The following is an 8,552-nucleotide window of genomic DNA, read 5'->3' on the forward strand; positions in this document are numbered from 1 at the left end:
TTTGACGCATCATAGCCTTAGTTGATTTTGCGCCATAAAAATCAAGCATCGATGCACAAATTTTCAGCGTCATGGTCGTGAAGGATGGTATGTTTCCTGCGAGATTGTGTAGTATTCCTTTCCCAAAAAGTATACGCGAAACCTAGTCGGGAAGGTGCGAGCGCGTCGGAAGTATTCTTTCCTGGTTCCCCAAAGACTGGTCCAGCCGTGACTAAACTGTTTCTGGATATATCCGGGAGGACACTGGCCACCTTGGCCAGTATCAGGAGTGGAAATAGTTCACAGCAAGTGACAAAGGTAAAACGAAAGCCAACAGCTCTATCTCGTTACGTGTGAGTGATAACAACGAAAAGAAGCCTAGAACTATGCCGACCCTTTGTAAGCAAGAAGTCGTTCAGATATTGGGGTCACCATACAGTTTTCCAAGAAGCGGCTTGCATTGAATAGTCGTGAATGTTTTCTACCTTTCGACACACACATCGGGCTGGCAGTGACCTGCTATAATATGCGTCCGTGAATGTTTGATCGCTTGTCAGACCTGTAATTCTGTGTCGACAGATTACGATGGGAAGAATTGATTGTTCTGAAGGTGCATGGCTGAAATATGGTGAAAGAAGGATATATAGAGAAAACGGAGCCAACAATGTGCAGTCGATAATTTGATCATCCAAAACCTTCACCACTGCGCGGTCTTAACGCGGGTACACAGTTTCTCTCAAGAACGACCTCTCGTGTACGGGCAAGCGGTCGGAGTCTGAAACGGCAACGCATGTGAGTCAGGTGATTGTTTCAACTGCACCCCCCCCCCTCCCCCACACACGCACCCAACCTTCCCCTTCGTGCTAGCGTAGTGACGAGCCACTACCTCCGTCTTCCGAAATTAAGCTCGAGTGTAAAGCAGCCTTCCCCGAAAGACGGAAGACAGAAACACCCCCACGACCGAGAATTCGAGAGGCGGCATCGCAGCCCCGCCCCCTTTCCACATCGACGACGTCAGCAGCCAAAGCACCATCGATCGCCTCGTCTCCCCGACCGGGGAGGAGGAAAGCGCACCACTTTGACGGCGTATCGGATGTCGGTGCCGTCGCCGGCTCTGCCATGCGCCCTTCCAAAACGGTCCCGCCGTCGGCCTGTTATGCAGTCCGCGCCGACGGCGGCACGTTCCCTTCCGCTACGCGAGTCTCCCCGCGCTGCGGCGCCGCCACGCCGTGCACGCGCCTTCGTTTCCCCGTTCCCCTAGTTTCTGCCCTCGTTAAATACGCGCGGAAGCTCCTCGCTGGCTGACACACGCCTTTGCGTATGCATTCGGACGATCAACGTGCTTGCGTTTGTGCAACTCACGCCGCTTGGCTGGAGTTGCGTTGTTAAGAACCGGATGCAAATTTTCTCTAAGGACGTTTCAAATGTGAGGACGGGCGTTATACACGAGCGCATTAAAAAAAAAAAAAATGCCACACTCGCCGGAGAGACACGGCGTCCGATATGTGAGCAACTGTTTGGGAAGTACTCTATATGAATCACCTTTACAAAATGCTTCCGTCGTTCTTACTGTTCCGCAGTGCCGAAGGTGCGCTGTGTAACGGTGAGAAAGGAATTCCAAAGCAGCCTTACTGTACAATGAATTCTTTGTTGTGCGCTTTATTGGAGAGTCATGAAGCAGATCAGGAATCTTTCCACTTATACGGCGCGCGCGCCACTGCGTGCCGCAGAGTCTGTGCGCATGCGCGCAACCTCCATGCAAGAACCGGATAACTAATCAGCTATATTTCTGAGTAAAAACACTGCTGAACAGGTAATTGAGACAGACGTAAACATTGCCAATTTATACCTTACATTCACGTTTCAATAAGGCAAAAACATGATTACACAGAACTGCTGCAACTACTACTGCGGCCACTACTACCGCTACTGACAGAAATTTATCAAACGTCATTCAAACGTTAAGATAAAAAAAAAGACGTTTCGGCTCCACTACGCACCTTTCTGTAAAATCCTTGACGATTGGTCGGCGCTTGATTAATACTCGTCATAAGTATTCCGGACTACTACTACTACTACTATACTGCATCTACACTTCACTACACTACACTACAATACACTACTACTGCTACTACCCTACATTACACTACTACTACTGCTACACTACACTACACTACTACTACTGCTACACTACACTACACTACACTACACTACACTACACTACACTACACTACTATTATTACTACTACTACACTACTACTACTACTATCACCAATTCACGACCGTTGTTACTATTAACCATTACCCCTGCTAGGGCTACTGCTAACTGCTACTACTATTACTACTACAAGCTAAACCCGTTGTGGCGTTGTGTAGCTGCGCTGACTACAGCGTGTAGTCCGAGCGTATTCCTGTCCAAGATTTGACGCATCGCGTGACCAAAGCGGGGACGGCCGCTCCATGCATCCTCTGCTGTGCACCCGATGTGGGGCCCGGGCCCCCGGCATCGTTGCCTGCGCAGCGGGGCTCGCGGTAACAAAGGCGGCCCTCCACCGCCGCTTTGCGAGCCGCCAGCGGAAAAGGAAACGGCGGCGGCTCAGCGGCTCAACTAGCCGGTCGCGTGGCGACAAGAGGATTGCCCGGCGCTCCTTGCCGCGGCGGCGGCGGCCCAATTTGTTAACTCGGCGGCGTTTGGCCCACCCCCCGCCCGTGCATGGCTCGACGCGCTCCGGGGATACACACAACGGCACGTTCACCCGCCCAATCCCCCCTGTTCCCCTGGGGGACTGCGCGCACGATTGCCCCTCAAACGAACCGAGTGGTCTCCACGCCACACTCGAGGCTGCGTGCGCGCCGCGCCGGCCGGAACGCGTTTCTCTCTGAGGATGCTCCTTTTGACCCCAGCGATGGTGACTGTTCCATAGATAGGTGCTGGGTGTACATGAGCCGATTGCTGAATTTTTGAATTGTTGAATATCGACTGAAGAGCTTATCCACGCACTTCGCAAGCTTCGCATTTCTTTGTTTAGTTCTTTTTATTTCGCCTGGCCTTTCATCTCGTTAACAGATGGCCATATTTTGAGCCACACGGAGCTGCGCCGACTGTAAGCCAAGCGGGTTGTTTTGCTCAATACGAACACTCAGCCGTCATCTAAATGTTTGGCGCACATTCATGGTGTCTTCGACTGGTCGTTTCAGATCACTTTAGAGCGCTCTGAGATGCAGCCGCACGTTCGGCTGGTCGAAATCAAGCGCTCTGACTACATTCGGCTGGTTCTTTCAGAGCGCCCGCCTCCAGCTCAGAGCGCTCTGAGGCGCTCCGAGAAAAAAGTCGGAGCGGCCCCGAGATGTGCTCACGTGACAGAGCCACTTCCGCCGTTTCGCGGAGACGGATGCGAAGCCATGGTAGCCAGGGCACATCACGACCGGTCTGGCGAGGCATTCTTACGCATCCGTAGAAGCAAGTTTTGGCGCTTTAGGTATTAGACGCAGTTAAAACGTCCCTGCTGTGTGGCTCTGTGAGGGGAAATGTCGAAAAGCAGACGAATGATTAAGCTGGGTACGCCGTCTGTGTTGCTGTCACATCTAGGGGCTACCGCGGCATATCCAGAGTTGTACAACGGGACACTAATTTTTTATTTTATTTTTTTCGACGCGAGCCGGAGACGAAGAACTGCTGGGGCAGCGATACAGGTTCAGCGGCGACGGCGGCGTGGGCGGTGCAGACTGTGTGATTGCTGTCGTTGAGACCAGCCGCAGCGGCAGCGCCACTGCGGTGTGGCGATTCCGGAAATTAGGTCCTTTCCCTCCTTCTTGCGCTTTCGCTCTGAAAACTTGCTGACCATTCGGCTTGACCGGTCTCGCTGTGCGCTCGGAGCTAGAGCGGCTCTCACGTTGCCAAATCCGAACCGGATCGTGGGAGCGACCAGTCGAAGACACCATCAGTTTCAGTCATTTAATGGTGTCTTCGACTGGTCGCTCTGACCGACTGGCCGACTGAGCGCTCTGAGTTGGAGGCGGGCGCTCTGAAAGAACCAGCCGAATGTAGTCAGAGCGCTTGATTTCGACCAGCCGAACGTGCGGCTGCATCTCAGAGCGCTCTAGAGCGATCTGAAACGACCAGTCGAAGACACCATTAGATAGTTCGTATTTTTAGTTTCCGCCTGGGAAACTAAAAACCGCGTGATTTTTACCGTGATTTAATGAATAAGGTGCTTTGATGGCAGAAGAACTGAGGATTGGGCGAGTTGGGGATCCATCGTAAAAAACCAGCGCTTAAGAACACGGACAGAGGACAAGGTGAAACAGACTGACGGCGCTGAACTTACAACTGAATTTTATTCACACATAGGCAGTCAATTTATACATTTACACAAACATGCGCAAAGGCGTCTTGTCAAACCCAGATACAGGTAATGACACACGTGCCTTGAATGGATGATTGCTATTTCTTTGTTTTCTCTAGTTTTACGCATGTGAGTGGTAACAGTGTATCTGGGTTTGACAAGATGCCTTTGCGCATGTCTGCGTAAATGCATAAATTGACTGCCTACGTGTGAATAAAATTCAGTCGTAAGTTCAGCGCTGTCAGTCTGTTTCACCTTGTCCTCTGTCCGTGTTCTTAAGCGCTGGTTTTTTACGATGGATGTGCTTTGATGGGAGAGGTATGCTGCAAACCTCAGATGGAAACTGCTTCTTCGGGCCAAGTCGAGGATACCGAAATAATGAGAAAATTTTGCAAATACACTCTCAAAAGATCGGGTACTACTGACCCAGAAATGCATTCGCACCGATTGCGCCTGCAGTGAGCGACGGGTTAGCGCGCCTTCGTTCTGCTTCCACTCTCCTCTTTGTGGGAGCTTCCATAGAAACACAAGTACTCCACCACGGCTCCCGAGTAGGCGAAATGCAAGATGCATTTCGATGGGGGCAGAATGCGATGCATCCGTGTTTTGTGCGATGTCCGCGCACGTTAAAGAACCCCTTGTGGTGGAAATTATCTGGAGCCCTCCACTACGGCGTCCCTTATAGCCTGAATCGATTTGGGACGGTAGGCCCCATAAGCCAACCAACCAATTATAGCTATCCCTTCTTTCACTCCTCCCTTCATTCATTCACTCACGGCAAGGTTGAGGTGTCCATCGAAAGGGGGATAGTGCACTTCGGCGTTGCCTTCCTCGTAATCATTTGTTTATTTATTTTATCAAGGCTATATTCTTCGTCGGCTGACTATTCCTCTGCCAAGTTCACCTGGGTAACAACAATAACCTGTCTTTACCTATGCGGTTGTGTTCACAGTCTGCACTTATGGCTATTCCTTGTTATCCTGGGGTGGTATTCTCCCGGTGTCGCCTTTTGCGACATGTCGCATTAGGGCGGGGCCTAGAAAAGTGCGTACAGTTGCTCGAAGAAACACAAAACGCCGCCGGCACTTTCGTCGGCGGTGCTTTCATTTACTCCTAGAAGCGACAATTTACCATTGCTGATTCACTAGCAGCAGTAGTTTCGTATCTTTGATAGCAAGAATATTTGCCATCACATGACGTCTAATGTTCAAAAAACAATTGCAAATTTAATATAAGCTCGCTGTACTTCATTTAAGTATATAAAACACCGCGAAAAAGCTCCAAATCTATGTTGTTTCGTTCCGGACGGTTGTGCTAGGTTTCGGCTGCGTTTCGGGCAGTTGCAGACGGTAGCAGTGTAGCTGGAGGTCCCATTAGGCTTGCGCGCTCCAGAATCGAGAGCGTATCTCAAAAACTAGGCTGAATTGCAGCTTAAACTTTATCGTCGAAGCAAGGTGAGTCATAGCGAAAAGCAACAACACCAGTAGTTGCCGGTAAACATGCCGACCGGAATCGCAAGGATGGCTGAATCGGCTGAAGCGGGCGGCTCGCTTGGAAGGACGCCGCCATGTTTTCATGCTAAGGGCGCAAAAGCCGCAACTGCCGATTGCGTTCGTACGCTAACGCTATTTCCCCATTAGCGTTCTGCGCATGCGCACTCTGGATCCGCTATTTCGCTATGCACGCAATTACGCAATGCCCGTAATACTAAAACTCTCTAATGTTCAGTTGTAGGTTTTTAAAAGTCGTCACATTGCTTTAAATCCTATATGGCTCGCGCAGACACTGTTTCGTTGCACTAACGTGCATTAAAACGCCTTGAAGGGTCATGTAGATGCGAGCGCAAGCGCTGTCAAGGCCATCTCGTCGCAGCGGGCAACGTCTGCTTCGTCGTCTGTTTACGACGGTGCAAAGTAAGTTCGCATGGCGAGCGGCAGCCCAGCTCAGCAGACGGTAGCCACAGTGCTGTGCTCTTCGACAGCCGGTAATGCCGCGGACAAGATTCGTCGGCCAAAAGGCAAACTGGTCGCAATGTCCGCGGACACGCCACTCTTCTTCGCAACTCAAAAATCAGGCAAGGAGAGTTGGATCAATGGTGTCTAGTATCAATTTCGTAGCCCGTCGCCCGCGCGAGTCGCTTCAGCGCATTCCGTTGTTCGACTAAGCGTAGTAAATTGGGGCGACGTCACGATGACGTAGCAGGAAGGCGGATCCGTGTCGTCACGCCGCCGTCACCGCGGCTCGAGCCAATCAGCGAAGAGCGAATGCGACATGTCGCAAAAGGCGACACCGGGAGAATACCACCCCTGGTGAGCTTGTATCGAAGAAGGCACTGCAGTGCAGGCGCAAAAGGGCTGTCGCGAAAATTCGACAGCGTGCAAGCCGTAGAATGCATCCTTGCATGAAAAAAAAGCTCTCCATGCTAATATAGTATGAACGAGGGAATTGCATAGCGATCAAGGCCTTGTGCACATGTGTCAGACGTGCGCAAACATCGTGCAGAACAAGGCACCACACGTGTTGCCGGGGCGAGTTCGTTCAGCTACGCGAGTGCAAATAATAATAAGAAAATCAGGATGAATAAGGAGTTTAAAAAATTGCTGGCACTCTATGCTATGCGTAGAATGCTCTAAGGCGATAGCTGTCCATATATTTTTTTGAAGGAACCACGTTGCGCTATAAAAAAGACAGCCACAGGAAAAAGCCAAGGAGACAGAAAGAGCGCAGAGCGCTCTTTCTGCGCTCTTTCTGTCTCCTTGGCTCTTTCTGTCTCCTTGGCTTTTTCCTGTGGCTGTATTTTTTATAGCGCAACGTGGTTCCTTCAAAGCAATGCACCAACTCGCCCAACAAGAAGTTCTTCTAAACTGTCCATATATTCTAGGGCGCACAGCGCTAAGAAGGAAACCCATCATGAAGCATTGTCTTGAAGACCCGCTCTTCGAATGGGGGCTCGTAGCACACTCTAGGACTGGTCATAGATGCTGCCAGTCACACTCTTTTAATCCGTACAGATATTTAGGACGGCATTCGCCCTCTATTCTTCTTCGAACTTAGAGAAGCGTTCGGCCCTCTTCTCGCGCATAGTGCTGCCAATGCCGAACAGTCGAGCACTTCTCTGGTCCGGCATCAGACCTTTGTCGCGTTTCGGATTCTGAAGACGTTTTCTGGTTCTCGCGTAACCCAATCCCATACATGAACTGCCAACTGTACTGCTGAGCACCAGCGAGGACGCATACGAAGTTTCGCGAGCAAGCGTCTCTGAAAAACGCAATGCCGTTGCGCTGTGTGAAAAAGCCAATTTGTTGAGTTGTCGCCATGAAAGTGCTGCAATGCACATGAACCAAATGAAGTAAATAAATTCTGTATATGTTCAGTACACTCTAAAAAGTATTGAGTTAGTGAACAGATACCGCAGTGCCCACAGATTCGACGGTTGATGGTGTTGTTTTTCGTTTACAGTCGACAAATACCTGACAAAAACAAAACCAAAAAGCTCATACGAGAGCGTTCATGCGCTCGTCACAGACTGATATTGAATATGTCGACAGCCGAACACTGGTCTACATTAATCGCAACTATGCTGCCGAGCAATCACTCGAGGGAGGATATTCGGTAGCAAGCTTCTCCGCAGAGCATAATGCCATGATGCTGCGTGAAAAGCCAACTTGCTGAGTTTCGAGTTAAGACTTTTTTGCAGCTTCGGCATCCCGCGCTGCAGGTAATCTGTTATAGATGTTCAACATCCCACCTTTGAGATTGTGGCTAGGGGTCAAACTGAGAGCAAGCGGCGATCTCAGATTTCTGGGGCAGTTCCCAACTAACCCAAGCCCTACGCGTCTGTGAAGAGAGAAAAAGTCTGAGTTTCTTTTCAATATAATTTTAATGCAGGAGGGAATCTGACATATATTTCCTTTGCCTGGCTGTGTCAGCGAATTTAGTCTGTCCATCCGTTCAGAAACCTAAAGAACTCCTGAAAATGAAATACGGCGAAAATAATTTTTGGTGTATACCTGGGTTTCCATCCTACGCTCTTTGGTGCCGCAACAGGTAGCGTATGTGACTCTTTGAATAACTCGGCTGTCGTTGCACCACCCCTGTGCATGTTCCTAGGAGGCATTTACATTTGTAGAGATTAGTGGCCTACGTTGGCGTTGAGAAGCGGCTGCGTCACTCACGGCAGAAGAGCACGCGCAAAAGCAGGAAAAGGATGCTACATGAAAGGCGAAA

The sequence above is a fragment of the Amblyomma mixtum genome, chromosome 6, assembly GCF_055824585.1.
Source record: "Amblyomma mixtum isolate Tamu chromosome 6, ASM5582458v1, whole genome shotgun sequence".
NCBI lineage: Eukaryota > Metazoa > Arthropoda > Arachnida > Ixodida > Ixodidae > Amblyomma > Amblyomma mixtum.